At 46.1% G+C, this 24100-nt stretch overlaps 1 long non-coding RNA gene across 1 annotated transcript; it reads left to right on the forward strand.

Annotated features, from left to right (window-relative positions):
- On the forward strand, positions 1 to 23897 carry LOC120980358. Its single transcript, XR_005774511.1, has 3 exons — positions 1 to 66; positions 18511 to 18515; positions 23738 to 23897. It is a non-coding gene; the product is annotated as an uncharacterized LOC120980358 (long non-coding RNA).
- Positions 23898 to 24100: the final 203 nt, after the last annotated feature.

Below are 24100 nucleotides of genomic sequence, written 5' to 3' on the forward strand. Positions count from 1 at the left end.
TGAGGGGTGAAATATACTTATAATATACTTTCTAACATAGAAAGTATATTATAGTGCATTTGTATTGTGCAGCAGTTGTGTGCGGTTCTGCTGAGATACCGCAGCTATACAGAGGGACAAACGCTATTGGAACAACTAATTGCAACTGGTGTGATATACCAGTTGCCCCAAAAAAATCTGATTAAAGTGTTTGATATACCTACTTCCAGCAAATAATCATTAAGTGGTTCTATATACCTGCTTCCACAAATACTGCTCTTCTATAGGGACTTTGTCACAGGGTCATTTTGAAAATGTCAGGCAGAGGAAGAGGCCGGCCATTCCGCAGGGGTGGTAGGGGTCGGGCAGGTGCACCAGGCCGGAGCCTAAGTGGGAAGTTGGAGAAGGTGGAGAAGGTGCGTGTGATTACGTCAAAGGACGCACCAGAGTTGGTTGAGTGGCTCACTCAGCCTTCTGCTTCTGCACCCTCCTCATCCTCTGTATCTGCACCCTCCTCACTCTCTGCTGTGTGCATCCCTAAAGACAACACCACCACCACCATAGCCCCTCCACTCGAGTCAGAGGAATTATTTCCCCATCCATTCCAAGACCTTACCAATGCGCAACCATTCTTGGCATTGGATGAGGAAGAGAAGGTAGCAATGGCCGCCACCCAGCGGTCTGACGACAGTACCCAGAACAGCCCAAGGAGGGTGGTCCCCGCTGTTGCTTCCTACTCCGAAATCTCTAATGTCAGTGGTGGTGAACGTGACGATAATGACGTGTTGATGGATGTCACGTGGGTGCCCACAAGAGAGGAAGAGGAGGGGAGTTCAGAGGGAGAGACTGAGCAGAAGATAGGGAGGAGAAGGAGGAGAAGCAGGCAGAACTCGCAGTGCGCAGGAGGCAAAAAGCAGACTGCAAATGTATCTGGAGCGAGCCATCCACCATGCACGGTCACATCTGGCGCTCCCAGGATGCCGGCACATGTCTCCGCAGTGTGGGCGTTTTTTAACGTGTTAGCTGCTGACAATAGTTTTGCAATCTGCAACCTTATTAACGCATAAGTCGCAGTAAGCCCAACACCTAGGGACGACCGCCTTAAGAAGGCACCTGGCCTCCCATCACCGAGCCCAGTGGGAGCAACACTGTCAGAACCCACAAAGCCACACTCCTGAAGCTCCACGTCTTGCCTCTTCTCCTTCTACTCCCATTTGTTCTCCACTCCACCTTCCACCGTGCCGTCGTCACGTTCATCTGGAAAATAGCAGGATTCCGTGGCCAAAATGTTCGAACGCTGGATAACCCTCTTGCCCAACGGCTGACCACCGGCTTGTCGGAACTGCTAGCCCGCTAACTACTGCTATATAAACTGGTGGACTCAGAGGCTTTTAGAAAATTTGTGGCCATTGGCACACCGCAATGGAAGGTCCCTGGAAGGAAATATTTCTCCCAGAAGGGCATCCCAGAGCTATATGGCCACGTTCAGCAGCAAGTGAATGTATCTCTGGCACACAGTGTCGATGCCAAGATACATCTGACCACATACACGTGGATTAGCAAACAAGGGCAGGGAAGGTACATAACTTTCACTGCCCACTGGGTGAACCCTTTGACGGCTGTCAAGCATGCAACCCGTGGCACCCGTGTGGATTTGGTGTTACTGCCACGGATTGCATGCAGGCCTGCCTTTTCTTCTTCTCCTCCTACTCCATCCTCCGTCTCCTCCTCGGCTGACTTCTCCTTTTCCACTGCTACCGCCTCTTCCACTGCACTCCCCCAGCTCCCCAGAACCTATTTGACGTGCCAGGTGAGACGTTGCCATGTTGTGCTGCGGCTGTTGTGCCTGGAAGCCAAGAGCCACACTGGTCCTGCACTCCTTTCAGCTCTGCGGTCACAGGCCGATCAGTGGCTATCCCCGCTCAATTTGACAGTTGGTAAAGTGGTGTGAGACAACGGTGCCAATCTGCTGAGCGCGCTGAAACGGGGCAAAATGACACACGTGCCGTGCATGGCACACGTTCTGCACTTTGTCGTGCTGCGATTCGTTGCCAAATACCCAGGGGTCCAGGACGTCTTGCGGCAGGCCAGGAAAATCTCTGTCCATTTTAGAAGATCTTACACGGCCATGGATCGCCTTGCTGACGTTCAGCGGCTACACCACTTGCCCGCCAGACGTCTGATTTGTTACTGCCCGACGCGCTGGAACTCCAGCTTGTATATGCTTGATAGGCTGCTCCAGCAGAAACGTGTCGTTAACGACTACCTGTATGAACTCTGCAGCAGCACAGGTTCTGGGGAGCTTGGTTTTTTACACACCGCGCCAATGGCTGCTCATGCGTGACGCATGCAGACTTCTGCAGCCATTTGATGAGATCACCAAACTGGTCAGTCGCAGCCAGGGAGCCATCAGTGACATCGTACCTTACGTCTTCTTTCTGGAGCGTGCATTGCTTCGTATCATTGATCAAGCCATCGAGGAGCAGGAGCCGAAAGATGTGAAGTCGCAATGCTGGATGAATTCCCAGGGGGGCTACTCCCTCTGGGACAAGTCAGCAGGAGTCTGAAGAGAAGTCAGAGGAGGATGGTGCCTGGGGGGAGGAGGACGAGTAGCAAGAAGAGCGGGCTTTAAACTTTTCTGGGATCCCTGGTGTTGTCTATGGATGGGGGGAGGAGACCGAGGATGACATTCTCCTGGGCGATGAGCAGGAGCCAGGGTTCTCCATCACTTCCAATTTAGTGCAAATGGGGGCCTTCATGCTCCAGTGTTTGAAGAGGGACCCCCGTATAAAAAGCCTAAAGGGCAAGGACCAGTACTGGGTGGCAATGTACTTAGACCCCCGGTACAAACACAAAATGGCGGACATGTTACCAGCAGGGGCATTGCTAGGTCAAAACATTTGTGTCCTGGGCCCCTGATGTTTTGTCCCAGGCCCCGAATGTCCTGCCTGCCTTTTAGATATAACTGTATTGCCGTCTTCAGGACGGCAATACAATTGAATCTAATGCACTGCAAGAGCTGAAGGACCTGTGATGACCTCACAGGTCATGTGATCAGTTCTAAATGCAGTAGCTGAAAAGGACCTGGGATGATGTCACCATCATGTGACCAGTGCAGGAGAGGACGCTCAGCAGTGAAGAGAAGCCCTGGTAAGAGGCTGAAGTGAGATCTGCTACATGAGGAGAGGTAAGTAAAGATTACTTAGTGTGAGAGGCGGAGCAATGTTGGGAGTTGTAGTTATTTAACTGGGACTGTATATTAGGGCTGAAGGGAGGGAAGTTTTTTTTACATGGGACAGTGAGGTGTAGTGATGTTAATTACATGGGACTGAAATTTGGAAGTGGCTGGGGTAGAGTGATGTTATTTACATGGGACTGTATGTTGAGGGGTAATATTATTTACATGGGACTGCATGTTGGAGGTGGCTGGGGAGGGGGTGATTTTATTTACATGGGACTGTATGTTGAAGGTGTCTGGGGGGGAGTGATATTATTTATATGGGACTAAATATTGAAGAGGTAATGTTATTTAGATGGGACTGTATGTTAAAGGTGGCTCGGTAGGGGGTGATGTTATTTACATGGGACTGTATGTTGCAAGGGGCAGGAGAGATGGTGTGATATTATTTACATGGGACTGTATTTTGGAGGGGACTGTAGATAGAGAAGGATGTTATTTACATGGGACTGTATATTTCAGGGGGCTGGCGAGATGGTGTGATGGTATTTATATGGGACCCTATGGCGGAGGGAGGGAAATAGTGTTATTTACATGGGACTGTAGGGCGGAGGTGCTGAGGAATTATAATTTTTGAGGACACTAAACGGAGGAATATAATTACAGGGGGCACTGCAGGCGGCATTATAAATATTGGGGGCGCTTCAGGGCGAGCATTATAACAGTAGGGGGAGATATAACTACAGGGGGCACTGCAGGCTGCATTATAAATATTTGGGGTGCTTCAGGGCAAGCATTATAACAGTAGGAGGCACTGTGGGGGCATTTTAAATCCAGGGGACAATAGGTGTTCTTATTACTACTGGGAGCTTTATAGGAGGGATCCACATTATTTCTACTAAGAGCACTATGGGGGCCTTATTACTACTGAGGGGTCTGTAGAGAGCTTTATTACCACTGGGGGAATAATAGGGGGCCTTATTTCTACTGGGGGCTCTGTGAGGGTATCATTAATACTGGGGGGCTCTTCTACTAATGGAGGCACTCTTGTGGAGCATTATCACTGTTGGGTCCAGTAGGGGACAGTATTAATAATGAGAGCATTCAAGAAGGGAATTACTATTGGTGGGACTATGTGGAGTACTGTTACTATGGGGGGGGGCACAAATTTTTCTTCAGGATAGTATTTGAGGGTACAAAAAAGTAAGGAAGCTAAGATTGTCTGTTCGTCACACTCTGCAGAGACGAGGCAGCTGAGAGAAGTGTCCGGACTGAATGGAGAAGATGATGACAGAAAAGATGTACATCAGAGGAGATGTCACCTGGGAGGCCTTGGATGTGACAGGTATGTGCTGCTGTATAGCAAGTACAGTAAAATGTCTTCAGTGCTAGTGTTTGCAGGGGGGGGGGATGCGGTTGTTCAACTTAGAGAATTGGGCCATATGCATTGGTGCTTGGGCCCTGGATCTTTTGAGACCCTAGCAACGCTCCTGGTTACCAGCTTCAAAGAGGGCTGTCAGAATGCAGCATTTCCACGCCTTGCTTCGAGAGATGCTGAATTCTGCTGCTGCGGGCGCTGGAAGAGAAATTTTCACCCACATAGAAACAGTTGCGGGTACCAATCCTACCTTGCATGCAAGAAGAGGGCGGTTTGAAGATGTGTTGGTCACTTCGGATATGAGATCATTCTTGCACCCAACCCATCGACAGCCGCCCTCCGGATCCAGCCTCAGGGGACGCCTAGACCGTCAGGTGTCCGACTACATCAGGTTAACAGCTGATGTGGACGCTCTGAGAAGCAAGAAACCCCTTGACTACTGGGTGTGCAGGCTTGACCTGTGGCCAGAGCTGGCACAATTTTCCATGGAACTCTTGGCTTGCCCCTCGTCTAGTGTCCTGTCCGAAAGGACGTTTAGCACAGCAGGGGGAATCGTGACCGATAAGAGCACTTGCCTAGCTCACGACAGTGTGGACTACCTAACATTTCTTAAAATGAATGAGGCATGGATCTCATAGGAATTCAACACCTTTGACAACCACGTTTAATTAAATTTCACCTATTACCATTGTTTTTTTTTTTCAAGAGGGGGGATTTCATTAGCCATGTTTTAATCCAATTTTATATTTTTAGTTCTTTTAAACATATGTATTTGACATGTATTTGTACTGGCCTGCAGTAACATTGATATCCAATGACCGTCTAATATACCTCCAGCCACATAATCACTTGATGTTTTCTGTCCGGTGAATGCCTAATGTTTGGGGCCTGTACTCCACTGGCCTGCAGTAAAATTGATATCCAATGACCATCTAATATACCTCCAGCCACATAATCACTTAATCTTTTCTGTACGGTGAATGCATATTTTTTGGGGCCTGTAATCTAACTGGCCAACAGTAAAATTGTTATACGGTGACTGCCCAATGTACCTCCAGCCACATAATGACTTGATCTTGTTTGTACGTTGAATGCATAATTTTTGGGGCCTGTAATGTAACTGGCCAACAATAAAATTGTTATACGGTGACCGCCTAATGTACCTCCAGCCACATTATCAATTGTTCTTTTCTGTACGGTGAATGAATCATTTTTGGGGCCTGTAGTCCACTGGCCTGCAGTAAAATTGATATCCAATGACCATCTAATATACCTCCAGCCACATAATCACTTGATGTTTTCTGTACGGTGAATGCATAATTTTTGGGGCCTGTAATCTAACTAGCCAACAGTAAAACTGTTATACGGTGACCGCCTAATGTACCTCCAGCCGCATAATCACTTGTTCTCTTCTGTACAGTGAATGCATAATTTTTGGGGCCTGTAATCTAACTGGCCAACCGTAAAATTGTTATACGGTGACCGCCTAATGTACCTCCAGCCACATTATCAATTGTTCTTTTCTGTAAGGTGAATGATACATTTTTGGGGCCTGTACTCCACTGGCCTGCAGTAAAATTGATATCCAATGACCGTCTAATATACCTCCAGCCACATAATCACTTGTTCTTTTCTGTACGGTGAATGCTTAATGTTTGGGGCCTGTAATCCCATGGCCTAAAATAAAAAATTTCTAGGCTCCAGCAGGGCACATTTTTTAGAGTTTACCTTTAAGATGCATAAAAATGGCCCTTGATTAAAATACATATTTTTTGTGGGAATTTTTCCATTGATCCCCCTCTGGTATGTTACTGTCCATGTTGTGGGACTATTTGTGCACTTCTAGTAAGTATTTGGTGGCTGCAAATATGACCTGAAGGTTTTTCAAGTTCGCCTGCCATTAAAGTGAATAGGGCCCGCCACAAACTTGCGGTTAGCGAACATTTGATCGCGTTCGCGAATCATCCCAGCCGATGTTCGTCCATCACTATTAGGCATTCACCTGACAGAAAAGATCAAGTGATGATGTGGGTGGAGGTATATTAGACAGTCAATGGATAACAATTTTACTGTAGGCCAGTACAGGCCCCAAAAATTAGGCATTCACCTGACAGAAAAGAACTAGTGATTTGTGTCTGAAGGTACATTAGGCGGTCACTGGATAAAATTTTTACTGTAGGCCACTGTAGTAGAGGCCCAAAAAATTAGGCAATCACCTGACAGAAAAGGCCTTTTATGCCGCTGTATATACATAAGACAAGGACCATTCTTTGTTCTGGGTGGTGGTGGATATGTGTGGGCTGGCATGAGTAAATTCAATTACACGTGGTCATCAGAGGTGTTGAATTCCTCCAAGATTAATGCCTCATTCATTTTTAGAAATGTGAGGTAGTCCACACTAAGTGAGCTAGGCGAGTGCGCTTATAGGTCACGATCCCCCCTGCTGCGCTGAACGTCCTTTCGGACAGGACACTCGACGAGGGGCAAGCCAAGAGTTCCATGGCAAATTGTGCCAGTTCTTGCCACAGGTCAAGCCTACACATCCAGTAGTCCAGGGGTTACTCGCTACTTAGAGCGTCCACATCGGCCGTTAACCCTATGTAGTAGCACACTTGTCGGTAGTGGCGTTCCTTTAGGCTGTATCCGGAGGGCAGCTGTCGATGTGTTAGCTGCAAGAATGATCTCATATCCTATCCAAAGTGACCAACACATCTTCAAACCGCCCTCTTCTTGCAGGTGCGGTAGGATTGGTACCCGCACCTGTTTCTTTGTTGTTGGAAGTTCCTCTTCCAGCGCCCGCAACAGCAGAATGCAGCATCTCTTGCAGCAAGGCCTGGAAATGCTGCATTCTGACAGCCCTCTCTGATGCTGGTAACATGTCTGCCATTTTCTGTTTGTACCGGGGGTCTAAGTACGGTGCCACCCAGTACTGGTCCTTTTATGCTTTTTATATGGGGGTCCCTCTTCAAACACTGGAGCAGGAAGGCCCCCATTTGCACTAAATTGGAAGCAGTGGAGCGCCCTGGCTCCTGCTCATCGCCCAGGAGAATGTCATCCTCGGTCTCCTCCTCCCAGCCACGGACAACACCAGGGATCCCTAAAAACCACAGACAAAAGGAGGGTGAGAGAGCCGCTGCTATTCCCCGCCAGTCCTGCTTCTCTCAAGCTTGCAGGAATCAGCACACTGGATGGCTGGCTTCGTTACCACAGAGTTCTGCTCCAGACTCGATGTGCCCGATATGGAAACTGAGAGCAGACTGGTGCGGGTGACGTGTGGAGCTAAATTTGTACTAATTTATTGTGGGCTTTACAAAGTTCAAATTCCTTTGAAAAGAAACAATTTCAGCTGAAAATATTGCATTTTGTATGCATGGTAGCACATTCCTGCTCGAGGCGAAGAACCTGCTGCTGTCAGAGGTGTCTAGGTTTATTTGTGGTGTTGCCCATGTCTGGTGGGGGCCCATTCCTGGGAACACATTCCTGTTGCAAAGAACCAGCTGCTGTCTGTCCTGATCATGCAATTATGTGTAGGCCTTATACTACACCATTACCTTTACCTGCTGCTGTCTGTCCTGATCCTGCTGAGTTATGTGTAGGCCTTATACTCTACCGTTACCATGTACCTGCTGCTGCTCTCTGTCCTGACCCTGCTGAGTTATGTGTAGGTCTTATACTCCACTTTTACCATTACCCGCTGCTGCTGCTGCTGTCTGTCCTGATCCTGATGAGTTTGCCATGGACTAAAGGGGCCTTACTGCAACGTTATCATTGATAGTTAAGTACAGTATAATGTTATTTATTTGGTTAGTTAATGGTTTTTATGTAGATTACAGAGTTAGTGTCCAGTGTTGTTGTTTTCTATTACTTTACTTTGTGTTGTCCCCTCATTGTTGGCCGTTTTAACCCCTTACCGACCAGCGCCGTAATAGTACAGCACAGCGGGACGTGACTTGCCGCCAGCACCGTACTTATTTAATAGTATGGCGCAACAAACACCCGTGATGCGCATGTGTAAGGAATCTGGCCAATAGCAGTGATCGGGGCTGCAAGGGGCTGGAAAAATCTCCCGCAGTCCTTAGTTAACATGGCTGCCTGCTCGGTTCCCGAACGATTATGCCTGGTGGCCGGGTGTTTGTTGCGCCGTACTATTATATTAGTACGGCGCTGGCTGCAAGTCACGTCCCGCTGCGCTGTACTATTAGGGACCGCAGTATGAAGGGGCTAACCATCGGGCCACTGCTCTGCAAGGGGCCGGAAAAACCTGACACAGCGCAGCCCCAATATAATAGTACGGCGCAACAAACACCCGGCCACCAGGCATAATCGTTCAGGAACCGGGGTGCAAAGGCTGCTCTGCCGAGCAGGCAACCATGTTAACTAAGGGCTGCGGGAGGTTTTTCCGGCCCCTTGCAGCCCCGATCGCTGGTATTGGCCTGATTCCTTACACATGCGCATCGCAGTTCCGGAGCTGCAGGGGGTGGGGGCAGTAGGTGTAATATGGCGGTGACAAACGATGAAAAAGTCATCACCTGTCTACTCCAAAGTGAGGCAGGGGACATCAGTGTTTTGGGTTGCCTGCCAGCGCTGCTATTGGCTGGAAGAACGCTTCTGCCAATGGCAGGACTGTAGCTGTACAGGAAGAGGCACGTTTTGATTGGTGCTAATTTTGGATACATATGACTTTTTTTTATCACTTTTTACACCATTTTTTGGGAAGCGCGGTGGGCAAAATTGCAATTCCATCATAGTTTTTCTTTATTTTTTTATTTTTTTTATGGTGTTCAGCTTCTACCCTTCTGCCGCTCTGACATCCTGAAGGGGGTGCTGCGCGCTCTGCCATCTTGAAAGGGGGGGGGGAGGGGGTGCTGCACACTCTGCATCTTGAAAGGGGGGCGGGGTGTTGTGTGCGGGGGGGCATTAACCCTTCAAGCATCGGGCCGCTGCCAGGGCAGAGCAGCGGCCTGATGATTAGCCCCTTCCAGACAGCGGTCCCTAAGGACTGTGGCATGTAAGGGGTTAAACTGTTATTTGAAGCAGAATGTCAGCGCCGTGTCCTGATTGGTCGGCGCGATGCTGTGGGCGGTGCGGCTGCTTGTGGAGCGCTTTGTCATCATTGATTGCCCTGCCGCGCACGCCCAGTGCAAAACTGGTGACACACACATGGACACAGCGCACTCACACTGCGCTTTTATTATATAGGATTATTTATACCACTTTTGATAAATCTCCCACTATATTTTTTATTGGTGGGAAGACGGCCATGGATATAATGGTGGCTTGTTGTATGCTTACTGAAGTGTTTTATTGTCTATCAGTTCCCAACAACCAAATTACCACCATGCCTTTGTCCAAGACGACTGACATTGAGCAGGCTGTAATCACAACACGCTACACGCTAGTCGGGAGTTTCAAGCCAATGATAATGATAGGTTTGCCTTTGTTTAAATTATATATTTAATCGCCTTAAGGGCACACTAGATAACACAATATACACTAAGAATATATACAGTGGTCTGAGGTTACAAATACAGGTAATATGGTACAAACAGGATTACACAGAGCACAGGTCAGTTACCAGGTAGATGAATGTTCCTTTGCTGTATTCACATGGATGGCAGTGATGTCAGTCTCTAAGTCTCTCTAAACACATTTGCACGATGTGACCCCCTTTCAGAAAAAGACACGCACACTTGCTGGCACAAGCCTTTTATCCTGTAACTGATCCCTCTCCTCCCCGCCTTTGGGAGGGGTCCACCCCCCATCTGCTGGGCTGGCAGCAAATGACTCACAAAACCCTTTAGGGTTCATAGCTCCAGGCCAGAAGGTCACAGGTAGATGGATCCGCCTGGGTTCTGGCTACCAGTAGAGTCCAAGCATGGTACCGTTATTGTGTTTTTTGTGGGGAGATATGTATATCTCCCTTTCCTGGCATCCCACCACCAAACTAAGACCATGGACATGTTCATCGCGGCCACCGGGACACAAATATGTATCCGGTTTGCGCCTGTGATGCCCGGGCGATTCATAATTCCTTATAAATTGCCGGTTCCATGCTGTCTGCTAGATTTTATTGAACTGGGGAATGGCTTAGACCCCCAGCAGGGAGGTTTTCCTGCCGGATCCGTGCTGTCTGAATGGAGGTGTGAAATGTAACCAAATGTGGCCTGCTAGGAGTTTTCTGCTATCTGGCCTTTTCGCGCTCTTCCGGTATTTAGAGCGCTCAGATTTTGTGATCAGGATTGACCACGGCAACTAAAGTGTAAAATGTCTGCGACCGGCATTATCGACAGTCGCAGACATTAGCCACGGGTGTCTGAGCGGAGCGGGTGCCATCTTTAAAGACCAGTACTCGTATGGCGCTGGTCTGGAAAGGGTTAAAATAAATGGATGTCCATGTAGAGCATGATCATGCTAGATCCACCAACAAAACACAGACAACTTGGTTTGTAATGTTTGTACTGTTTGTAATGCTAATTTATTGGACTGCACACTCAGCTGCTCCAGCATGGGCCAGGCATGGCCAGAGTTTGGGGGTGGCCATGCCAGGGAAATTTCCTCATAGGCCAATACCAAGGGGACCACCCAAGTGCCCTCTTCTCTGCCACTGGCCGGGTATATAATGAGCTCTCAGTGGTATAAATATCCTCCTGAATCCAACTGCTGTGGCCCACATCTCACCTCTTAAGCCCCCTCCGCCATATTTTAATCAGAGACAACTGGAGGAGGACAGAAAATGGCATTTATTGATGGTCACAACAAAGGGAATTTCTTTGCGCTATGGTACTGCTGACCCTGCCTACTAGTGTTGCCCATCCCTACAACATGGGGCCCCTTTTATTTAATTTTTTTCCGGGGCCACTTTAATTTCCCAGTCCGCACCTGCTAGAGTTAACCATCCTGCCTCAGCCCTCTCTGGAGCCTAGGATGTGGGCTGGCTCCACCCCCATGTTCCAGAAGTTTCAGAGTCCAGCTCTAGAAAAGGAGCAGGAAAGGAGCAAACTCAATGTGGTCCTGACTCCTCTCTCTCAGACTCCAGATCCAAGCCCTGGAGCCCCAGTTACCTCCACAAGCTCCAGGAGATAAAAACAAGTAAGGAGGAGGATTATATGGCTACAACGAGAGAGAGAGAGAGAGAGAGAGAGAGAGAGAGCAAGATAACTAAGCTTAAAGTGATCCAGACCCTGCTGCTGCAAGGAGGAAACAAGTTAAGACACTCTATGCACCCTAGAATAATGGACACTACAGCCACGGTTACCACAACACAGCTATTAGTCAGAGATCCCTGTAGCAGATATTTTACCCAGGGTAATCTGAAGCCCAATGCTGCACTCATCTGCTAAGCTCAGACATGGACATTTGGAAGGACTTTGCTCTATATAAAAAGAATACTCCTTTCTGCTAACAAGGGCCAGTATAATCACTAAATGATCTGTTAGGTTTTTCCAGACTGGAAAATGTGTTTTCATTACACAAGAAAAATGCCTGTCAGCTCATACGTAGAATGAATAATAGGTGTTGGTCGGGTGGATTCACACGTGTGTTCTCATGCTTGTTTGGTGTTTTTAAATTTGAGCACATCTGGTGTTCCTTTGCTATCCTTTGAACCACATAGCAAAGGTTAGGTAAAGAAATTCTGTCTAAGCTTATAGTAAAGACAATTGTATATATGATCAAAATGTTACTTCTCATAGGGTTGGTAATACACATAGGGAAGCTTGGTAGACACATACCTGAGCCTTCACCACCAGACTGTAGACATGAAAGCCCATCAGTGGAAAATTTTCAGATGTCTTTTCCAAGCCTCAATACAAAATTTGCAACAAGCCACCCTACCATATGTCATTCATAATATTAGTGTAGAGATGAGCAAGTTTACCAAAATTTTCAAGGCCGATTTGGTTCGGACTGAATAAATTCGTTTTAAATCGAAAGTTCCCCAATTGCCCTGAAAAGCTGTGTATGACACTCTGAGGTCTCCTAGGACTGTTTCCGACCTCTTTCAAGTACTTTAACACTAAGATAAAGTTAGTAATGTCAGAGTGATAGTGACATACATGGCTATGGGTAAACGGATGGTAGGCAGTGGTAACAAGCAGCCTGTTTAATAGCATACTGCATTGTCAGATTTTATTTTTTCATTAAAAAAGGTCCAAAAATTATCCTTTTTTGGTGGCAGAAGCCTGCTTCTTTGTCTTTTGATCTGTAAAACAGTGCCCACCATTTTGAGCAATTTGCGTGGGACAAATGACAAAAGTTTCCGAATTAGAATATTTTGAAAAGTTCGTAACAAATTTAATATGTGTAGAATACATTTCCATATTAGTGTTTTTTTATGCTGCAGAGGGGCTTTTGGACCCTTCCAGGCACAAGGGTGTTGGTGCAACCATCATAACTACTCGCCTGAGCACATTTTATCTTAAATTCTGTTATTGTTGTTGCACACAAAACCCCCAAAAAATAAAAAATAATACATGGACTTCGGATTAATACATTGTAGCAAGTGATTTGTGCAGCTGTTGTGTTTACAGAGCACTGCGTGGAATGGATACAAATGTACTTGTGTATACAGTATAGCCCAGGACTGGGTGTGGATAGGTTTCCAAATTTTTTTTTTTTTTAAGTATTCTTATTCACTGATAAGGACAGTGGAAAAATAATTTTGTTATGTCAGTAAGTTTGGAACCACTGTGTCAACCAACAGATTTAGGGCTAGTCTTAAAGGCATTATCCTGGCAGTTCACTTGTTTTTACTCTTTAACCCCTGTAAGGGGATCTGGACTTCGATGCAGGATAACCACTTGGGTGGTACCACTGTGTCCATAAAAAACATATTGTAAAAAATGCACAATGAGAGGAGAAAAATTATATAATCCTTCACAGGCCATAAAACACCACCGCATTCAAGACACTGATATGATTGGCAGATGGCCGTACTCTGTGGAAATGACTGCTGACCCACGGGGGACAGAGACACTGGCCTAAATCACTGAGGGTTCAGGAAAAATCATAGTTAGGGACAGGCCGAAGTCAGGGCAGGCAGAGTACATGCTATAATGTAAAAACAGTCTGACGTCAGGGCAGGCAGCAGAGGGTCAATATGGAGGTCAGGCACAGGTCAAGTCAAACTGTGGAGTGCAGAATCCAGTAAACAGGCAAAGGTCAGTACATGGGTAGACAATGAGTTATAGCACACTTTTGCAGGAACTAATGAACGAAGGCTAACTTCACACTTGCGGCAAAGCTATTGCAAGTGGCATAATCTGGCTATGTTGAACCCAGAGAGCACCGGCAGGCTCTTCTCTGCTGTTACAGCCTGCCGGTGTTTTCTGGATTCAGCATAGCCAGATAATGCCACTTGCAATTGGATCCGCCAGGGATACAGCTCCTCCCTGGCATAAATACCGAGATTTGGCCAAACAAAAAACATTGCATGCAGCCATTTTTGTCCAGCTGAATCCCGGCATTTATGCCAGGGAGCGGCCGGATCCCATTATAGTCATTGGGGTGTGGTAGGCATCCACCACTATCCGGCTATGGAGAGACCACAGCTTGCGTGGGGGTCTAGGCTGTCGTGAAAGGCTAACAGAACAGCGGCAGCCGCGATCCGCCATTGTGATGCTTTTTTTTCTCCCAAATATGTTATATTATTACCCTCATATGGTAAAGGCATTATTTAAAATTCATTTATGGATTTCTACTTTTTAATGACACGTTTTTCTGCCACGTTGGACCACTACTGCCATTCTACCAGCATCTGCTGCTCTGCAGGGACACGGTTCTTTTCTCACAGATTTTTCCCCAGATCTAACTTATTGATAATGCCTAGAAGAAAGCCTCATGGAAGTTTCTGCTATGGTCTTATCTATTCAAACTTCATATGGCGTGAAGATAGTTCCCTAAACACCGGGGACTTAGCGGAGTTCCCACAGACACTGCTGCAATTATGGATTTAAGAGATTACTTAAACCCTGTGTTGTGTTTCAGATTTTTATCAGCGACTGCTTTATCGTTCAGCTAGGAGTTTGTAAAACTTCGATGCATTTCCCCGCAGCAGGATGGGCGCCTTAGTGACAAGCTTTGCTTTCACGACTAGCACAAAAACATATTCACTTGTCTTGCATTGTTCGAAATGTTTGTGCTCTTCTTGGCAGCGTGCTTTGGAGAAGGAAAAAAAAAATAATGATGTTGGGTTGGGCGTGCGCTCGATGTAATTTAGCTTCCTTTACTGTGTCCATAAAAAACATATTGTAAAAAATCCACAATGAGAGGAGAAAAATTATATAATCCTTCACAGGCCATAAAACACCACCGCATTCAAGACACCGATATGATTTGCAGATGGCCGTACTTGATTTTATAGGATTGTAAAATGATCAGACAGTTATTCCTTTAAAGTGTTTTACTGATCAGCCATAACATTAAAATCTGCTTCAAAGACGCATCATCTCCCGCGCTAGTTTTCTGGAGGATAAAAAGTTGCAAACACCATGTTTGTGACTTGCAACAATATATTATGGCGTTTGTACGCTGCCCAAAAAAGGGGGTGAGGAGGGGGCGTGTTCATCGGACCGCCACACTTACCTTCATTTACGCCAGTTTTCCGTGGCATAGATTTCTGCTTAGATGGAGGATGTGCTTATTTTATGACGAAAAAAATTAAAAAATTGGGCACATCGTCTGGCAACTCAGGGGATATCAAAGACCGGCATAAAACACAAGTCTATGATAGATTTCCCCCTGTGTGTTGTGACACCTTTTATATCCAGCATACATTTTTCAGCAATTTGTGGTTCAGTAGTTCTTCTGAGGGATCGGACCAGGCAGACTAGCCTTCGCTCCCTACATGCACATGACCTTTTGGGCATGACTTCCAACTGTCCCTGATCCAACAGGACTGTCCTGGATTTTGGGAACTGTACTTCATGGGTCACTAAGGTGGCATAATTCAGCGAGAGGATGCATTAAGGGGACATCATACTGCATGGGAGCACTAAGGGGGTATCACGCTGAGTGGGGCACAAAGGGGGTATTATACTGCATGGAGGCACTAAGGGATCACAATATTTTATGGTGGCACCAGGGCAGCATAATACTTCATGGAGGCTTTAAGGCCCCTTTCACAAGAGCGAGTTTTCCGCGCGGGCGCAATGCGTGATGCGAACGCATTGCACTCGCACTGAATCCGGACCCATTCATTTCAAAGGGGCTGTGTACATGAGCATTGTTTTTCACGCATCACTTGTGTGTTGAGTGAAAATCGCAGCATGTTCTATATTCTGCGTTTTTCACGCAGCCCTGGCCCCATAGAAGTGAATGGGGCTGCGTGAAAAACATTTCACATCTGCAAGCAAGTGCGGGTGCGGTTTTCACTGATGGTTGCTAAGAGATATTGTTTGTAAACCTTCAGTTTTTTTATCACGCGCCTGAAAAACGCATCAATGCGCATTTCACCCGCGTGAAAAAACTGAACCACTGAACGCAATCGCAGACTGAACTTGCTTGCGAAATGGTGCGAGTTTTCCTGAATGCACCATGAACGCATCCGGACCTTATCCGTATCATTCATGTGAAAGGGGCCTAAGGGAGTGCAATATTTCATGGGGGCACTAAGGGGCATAATACTTTATGTGGGGCAGAATACAGAGGGAAGATGCACTAAAGTGGCCTCATACTGCATGGGAAGGCACTAACGGGGAATCATACTATGTTGGAGGCACTAAACAGTCATCATACTATGTGGTGGGCACTAAAGGGGCATTAGACTAAAGGGGAATCATTACTGTCTGAGGGGCACTAAGGGAGTGTCGTTATTGTCTGAGGGTACCTTTACTGTATGGGGGCCATCCTTAGTGTGTGGTGGGCACTCGGTGGGGTTATCTGTGTAAGGGTAGGAATCGGGTGGGGTTATAGTTGTGGCGTAATGTAAAAAAACATTTGCACCTGTGTTGTGCATTTTATGAAAGTTGGGAGTTATGGCATTGAGTGGCAGTTCACCGGTTGTCCTTTCTTGTGTCATTTTTGGTAAGTACTAACCATTGCGTACCAGAAACACTCCACGCCACTTTCTCTGACCCAGTCATCTTGCCAATTTTACCTACTTCCAAGACTTTGTTTGATGGGCGTCAGAGTGCTTAGACCGTCACCGATCACTAAAATGAGGAGATGAAACCGCTTAGAAAGAGCACTTTCTCTCCTCACTGCTGAAGATGAACTGGAGGTGGACTCATGGACTTTCTACTGAACATATCTTTAGCAACAGGGAGCGACAGAGCTCTGTCTGAGGGATTCTATCTCCTCATTTTAGAAATTGGTGGGGGTCTCGGCACTCGAACCCCCAACTCTCTATTGAGAGCAGATGTTGGCGGAGGTAAGGACCAGGCTGATCTTTTTGTTCTCAAGGAGCTAAGCTCATCAGATGTGACAGCAGATACCTGTGAACACCGCCAACAGGATCTAGAAATAATATATAACACACAGTGACCGTGAAGGCAGATGACACTGTTATCAGCTGAGATTTCATATATGTGGGAAAGCAAACACAATTAAGGCTACTTTCAGACTCGCATTTGGTGCATATTCATCATGGATCTGCACAAACGCATCCGTTCAGATAATAGAACTGCATGCATCCGTTCAGAACGGATCCGTTTGTATTATCTTTAACATAGCCAAAACGGATCGGTCTTGAACACCATTGAAAGTCAATGGGGGACGGATCCCTTTTCTATTGTGCCATATTGTGTCAGTGAAAACGGATCCGTCCCCATTGACTTACATTGTGTGTCAGGACGGATCCGTTTGGCTCAGTTTCGTCAGACGGACACCAAAACGCTGCAAGCAGCATTTTGGTGTCCGCCTCCAAAGCGGAATGGTGACTGAACGGAGGCAAACTGATGCATTCTGAGCGGATCCTTATCCATTCAGAATGCATTAAGGGCAAAACTGACCCGTTTTGGACCGCTTGTGAGAGCCCTGAACGGATCTCACAAACGAAAACCAAAACGCCAGTGTGAAAGTAGCCTAAACCGCACTCTGCAAACATAGAATATCTGAACTAATGCTATATTCACTAGATATATACAGTGCTAGTTCTATGTTTGCAGAGTGCTGTTGCATTGTGTTTGCTTTTACTTTTGCATTTTCAGCCATGGGGACGCACACCCGCGCATTGACTTCATTTTACAGGATGTGCTGACTAGCTTCGTCTTTGTTTTTGCATATAAGAAAGTACTCTAGGGATTTTTTAATTCATGGCTTGCAGGAATTTAATTATTATGATCCTGGGCAATGTTAAACCCAATGTTACTGTCTCCACCTAATTCATATTTATCAGTAAATATCACGTGAATATGTAAAATAAGGTGCAAAGAATATTTCCTTACTTTAAAAAGAAACTATGCAGACATCCGGTTTGAATTTAGGGGCCCACATCTGTACTTGGCCTTGGACCACTGTTATACCACTACAAAAAAAAATGCAGCCCATTTTATCTTTTCATGCAATGAAATCTGCAATATATCACTATGGCCACCGATGATCTGACTATGCAGGAACTAATCCTTTCGTCACTGTAAATGTTTGCCTTTCTTGTTACTTGTTAGACAGGATGAATAATGAACATGTCTGTGGTGACCTTTCGTTCCTCTAAAGCAGGCATGCTCAACCTGCGGCCCTCCAACTGTTGCAAAACTACAACTCCCATCATTCCCGGACAGCCTACAGCTATCAGCCTACAGAAGGGCATGGTGGGAGTTGTAGTTTTACAACAGCTGGAGGGCCGCAGGTTGAGCATCTCAGCTCCAGTCCGATGTCATGATTTGAGAATATCCCACAGAATGATTACCTGTAACTATATGACGTGCTCAATACCAAGGGCAGACTGGAAACTTAAAGTGGCCCTGAAAAAAAAAAAAAAAGTGGCCCCATGTTGTAAGAGAATCCAAACTAACTGAAGGCATGACCAGCAATACCTTAGTGCAGGTCAAAATACCGCACCAGCAGAACCTAATACCACAGTGCAGCACAAAATACTGCTGGACCGCTGAAGTATTGAACTGTATCACCATCTGAAAATGGTCATTCAGTTGAAATTAGGAGAAGACCCGAGGCCGTCTGCCAGGTGCATAAGACCTGATGTCTCTAGCATTAGTTAATGCTGAGAGCTTCAGATCATGGCCATGAGGAGGGCTCAGGCTACCCCCTATGCATTGGCCCACCAGGAAATTTACCTGTAGGGTCTATGGCCGGTCCACCCCTGCTCAATGCTAAGGAAATCCTGAAAACATAATATGCTGGGGGGTCGTGAAGACTGGAGTTGAGAATCACTGCTTTAGAGGAACTGGCTTGAGTGGATAAACACATATAGAAGGATCCATCGTCAACATAAAGAAAGACTCTATAACAGGACTCTTTCCACTTATCTGCTCTCCTAATGCTCTATTCTCCTCTCGCTGCCAGGCTCCTGCTGCTCTATTAAAGGACCAAAACATGTAAAATCCAAATAGTGCTCAACCTCTGCTCAACATCTCTATGGTTATGTAAGGCTTTTTGTGGCTCTTCCCTATGAGAGGTCTTAAAAGCCTTTTGCAAGAACTCCACCTGCTGTGACCTCAGCTTACACATGACTACTACACTTCTGTCTCCTGCTTTACTACTGCACTACGATTCTCTTGTTTGTCTACACATCATGTTTTGCGATCCATGACTATTCTGGGATAGAGACAAGGGGAAAGGGGGATTGCTTCTGAGAAAGTCCAAACCTCCATGAGGAAAGTTAGGGGTGAAAAATGGATAATCCCTTATGGTGGCCATACACATTCAATTGTTGTTGGCCAGACGATCATTTGGCTAATAGCTATCTCTCCGACTCCCTCCCGGCTCCCCCATACACACACATGTTTGGCTTGGCGTGTATGTGTAATCAGTGGGAAGAACTGAGAAAGCTGCTGCCACCGCCAGACACTTTTGGCAGCTTATCTCCCAGGAGAACAAAAGGATCAGGCAAACATATTAAAGGGATTTTCCGGTTGTTTGAAGATAGGGGATAACTATTAGATCGGTGGGGATCCTACTGCTAGGACCCCCATGATCTTGAGAATACCCCCTGCAGCCTCCATGAAATGAATGGAGCGGCCGGTTGCACATGCACATGACTGCTCCACTCATTTGTATGGGAGTTCCGGAGATAGCCGACTACAGCTATGAGTACAACGGAAAAAGTTGGACGCTCCCTATACATATTAGACTGGTGGCCTAATCTGCTATTATTGGCAGGTTTGGTCGACAATACACTAATATATAGGGGAGTCTTTTGACTCCACTCCCTGATCTAGCCCAAAGTCTTTTAAAAACCCATTGAGTTCACTGCCTAAAACTTATGGAAGTGAAGGTATGGGAAAGATGCCTGCTTGCCTTAGTTCACCTAGAGCTGATTTTTAAGAGAGGAAGCCATCCCAACACTTAATCTAGATGCTACTGTGTCAACCTGGGCTGGGTCTCCACCACTTTCTAGAAGTTGGATGATAGCTATAGGGTTCTTCCCATTTTGAAGTCAGCTCTTAAAGGGAGTCTGTCACCAGATTTTGACCTAATAGACCGCTTACATAGCGCTCTAGCATAGCGGTCTATGATTCTAATGGTACCTTTGATGTTTGCTTGTGAAGTTCCCCCAAGGCAAAAACTGACTTTTATTCATATGTAAATTAGGGCTCGCAAGTGCCCAGGGCGGCGCTCACCTCGTTGGAGCCCAGGCTGTTCTGCCTCTTTTCGTCATATCCCCGCCCCAGCCTCTTCCTCTGCCCGCCCCGCTCTTCCTTTGCATCCTCCTTCTCTGCAGCGAGATCCCATGCCTGCACTATCCATTGCTTGGCCGGGGCATGCGCACTGCGATGCCCATTGTGGGCACGGCATCGCAGTAGCTACTACGCATGTTCCGGCCAACGGCGAGAAACAGCGGCGAGGAGGCAGACCAGAGACACCCACAATGGGCATTGCAGTACGCATGCCCCGGCCAAGCAATGGATAGCGCAGGCGCGGGATCTCGCTGCAGAGAAGGAGGACGCAAAGGAAGAGCGGGGCGGGCAGAGGAAGAGGCTGGGGCGGGGATATGACGAAAAGAGGCAGAACAGCCTGGGCTCCAACGAGGTGAGCGCCGCCCTGGGCACTTACGAGCCCTAATTTACATATGAATAAAAGTCAGTTTTTGCCTTGGGGGAACTTCACAAGCAAACATCAAAGGTACCATTAGAATCATAGACTGCTATGCTAGAGCGCTATGTAAGCGGTCTATTAGGTCAAAATCTGGTGACAGACTCCCTTTAAAGTGCAATGTATTTCATAGTTTGATAGTTTTATGAAAAATATTGGTTTATAGTTATATTTGAAATTTTTATTAATTATTGAAAACTTATATCACAAACCAAAACCTATTCAGACAAAAGAATATTGTACATCCTCAAATCCTCCCCATCCCAATCAAACTCAAAATGATACATCCAGTACAGTATAGATGGTGGGAGAAACCCAGAATATCTAAGCAAAACATGAGAATTTATTTCCTCTACCTTTCTACCCTTAGAGGTCATCTAAGGATCTAAGTCTGTCTTTACATTTCTTCAATAGGACTTCTAGCTCCTCTTATATGAAAGAAAAATTAAAAAGTGACATACGGAATTGAAATTGGACATGTCCAACTAGGGTCAGGATTAACTAGGATTCCTAGCTCAATGGCCAGATGCTCTTTTTTTCACCCAACTCAATATGTAAACTGCAAAAACTAATAGTCCTTTAATAATGAACTACTTGAAATGGATCAGCCCCTCTCAGCGACCTTTATCTAAATTCTATGCAAACTCTCTGGTCAGAAGAAATCCATCTCCTTGCTCAGGCCAGAAGACAAATATAGGGACAGTGCTCCTGTGTCAACTGGCATCTTCACACAGGCCTAATACATCCGAATTGCCAGAACCATGTTGGCAGCAAAATCTGGAAGAGGTCACTTGTGGACTATGTGATACAAAAGGTCAAAGAAAAAAGCTCCAGTGACAGAATTTGGCATATTTCAAAGACGCTGCAGATATTACCTTATAAATATGCACCATTTAAAATTCTTATTTTATCTATTAAACAGCATTTTATAAATCCTGTTGTCATGGTCCCTTCAGTGACAGAGGTTGGAAGATCTGAGAGACTGGCTGCACGTTATGTTATCTGACAGCCTATCTGTTTTCACTTGTTGCAGTGTTGTTGTTGGTAATGATCATACCTCTTCTCTCAGGTGTAGCTTGTGGTCATTACTGCTCCTCTATTTAGTCTGGACTCACACTTCATACCATGCGGTTGATATTCTCTGCCTGCAGTTGGAAGAGCTGGTGTGTGGTCCTCATCTGAGTTCCTGCTCATCCATTGGTAGTTGGTAGTTCTCTTGGTATTTTGCTGCTCCCATTTGCTAATTGTTTACTAGGCCTCAGGGAGACGCTGGTTCATTCATCTGGGAAGGAACCAGTAGTCTCGGACCCTGTCACTAATCCTAGGGATTTTCAGGGTTACTAGGACCTAGGTTTACGGTGTATGAATATTCCCACCTTCAGGGTCTATTCATACTGACAAGAGTCAGGGCTAGGTTTAGGGTTTCATTAGGTGGTCTCCATTTCCCTTTCCCTAGCCTTGAGGCCTAGTTCCTGGTCATTTTCCTTCTGTTGTCATTCTGGTGTTCCTCCGCTCCCCCCTACACTGTGACACCTGTCTTCCCTATCAATAATTAGATATACTGTATAAATGCATAGAAAACCACTTATGGCTTGTTCACATCTGTGTTGGAGGCTCCGATCGGGGTCTCCATTGCAGATTCCGTCAAAAAAAGACTGGTCAAAAAAGTCCTGCATGCAGGACTTTTTTTGTCTGGTAAAAAGGTTCCAGAATGGAAATTGAACAACTTCCATTGTAGTCAATGGAGTCTATTAAGCTTCATTCATCTCAGTTACATACAGCACTTCCATTATTTTTATTGTTCTGCTCCTCTTAAGAAGCAGAAATGAAAAGAAATGAAAATAACCAGCGTTGATGTGAACTGCGCCACCACTACATAGGAGACGGCCTGCAAGTAAACTTTGAAGAGCAGCTCCACAAGTGCAGTACCGCAGACCTGAGGGTATGTACAATTGTTTTATAGGTATGTATTATTATGTGATGCATGTGATGTTTTGGCCGTAAGTACCAGCCAAGAGAGGTATAAATGGCATAGATTGGCAGGAACAGGGCTAACACCCTGTTCCTCTGCTTTAATTAGGAGTCGTCTGGTCCTGCTTCCTGCCAGGAGGGGAATTTGTTGTGTAGCTACTGACAGGAGAGGAGGCACACTGCAGACCCCTTGCTCCTTGAAACAATATAGGATTCTCCAGAGAAAAAAGCTACTAAATACAGCTCCAAAAAAGTATGTGAGAGAAAAGATAGCAGAGTTGTGAGCAAAATTCTGCTTTGCAGACACTGCTGCAAGGTGAGGGACTACTGCTCAGACACCATCACACAAACCACCACTAAGCCAGATAAAGTTAGAGTCTGAACCTTACAGTGGTCACCTATACCCACAAGTGCAAAGTTGCAGTCATCCAACATGCCTCCATACCTCCTCAACTGGTGCCAGAAACTGCACTTAGAATTCGTTGCTACTGGATGTACAGTAAGTTGCATTTAATACTAAGTAAAAAGAGACTTTTATACGTTCACTTCTGGCCTGATTCTTGAAACTACATTTCCACTGCACAGATCCCCAGGGTGCAATGGCCTGAAGGAGTACAACGTGACACAACACCTCATCAAAGCCACTACCACTCCCATCTTCTGCACCGGCTCCTCAGGGGGATGCTGCACAAGCACCACAACACCTTCAACAGCCGGAAGTCAGACCTGCAGCACTGATCTACCATGTGTCTGTACACTAAGGAAACTTTAGCTTTGGCAGACCCTGGTTTTTCAGAATATAACTTGTGCGGTGGGGTTTGTTGGGGTGTGGATTGCCATTGGAGCAGGGTTGGCCAGGATATATATTTTTACCAAATATTTCCTGTATATTGTCCTCACCATAACGACTAGAGATGGCCCTGCGGTTCTCCCAGCAGACGTTTCGCTGCGAATTTTGCTCGTTCGCGATTCGCCGAACATGCGAGCATAAGGAGATATTCTCATAGTGCATTTGTATTGTGTAGCAGTTGTTTGCGGTTCTGCTGCGATACCTCAGGTATATAGAGCGGCAAGCGTTATTGAAACAACTTTTTGCAACAGGTGTGATATACCTGTTGCCCCCCAAAAAACGGACTATGGGATGCAATATACCTGCTTCCACCAAATATTGATTCAGGGGTTCTATATACCTGTTTCCACAAAATACTGATTGAGGGGTGCGATACACCTGCTTCTACAAAATACTGATTAAGGGGTTCTATATACCTGCTTCCATAAAATACAGATTTAGGGGTGCGCCATACCTGCTTCCACCAAATAGTGATTCAGGTGTTCTATATACCTGTTTCCACAAAATACTGATTGAGGGGTGCGATATACAGTACCTG

This window comes from Bufo bufo, chromosome 10 (assembly GCF_905171765.1).
Source record: "Bufo bufo chromosome 10, aBufBuf1.1, whole genome shotgun sequence".
Taxonomy (NCBI): Eukaryota; Metazoa; Chordata; class Amphibia; order Anura; family Bufonidae; genus Bufo; species Bufo bufo.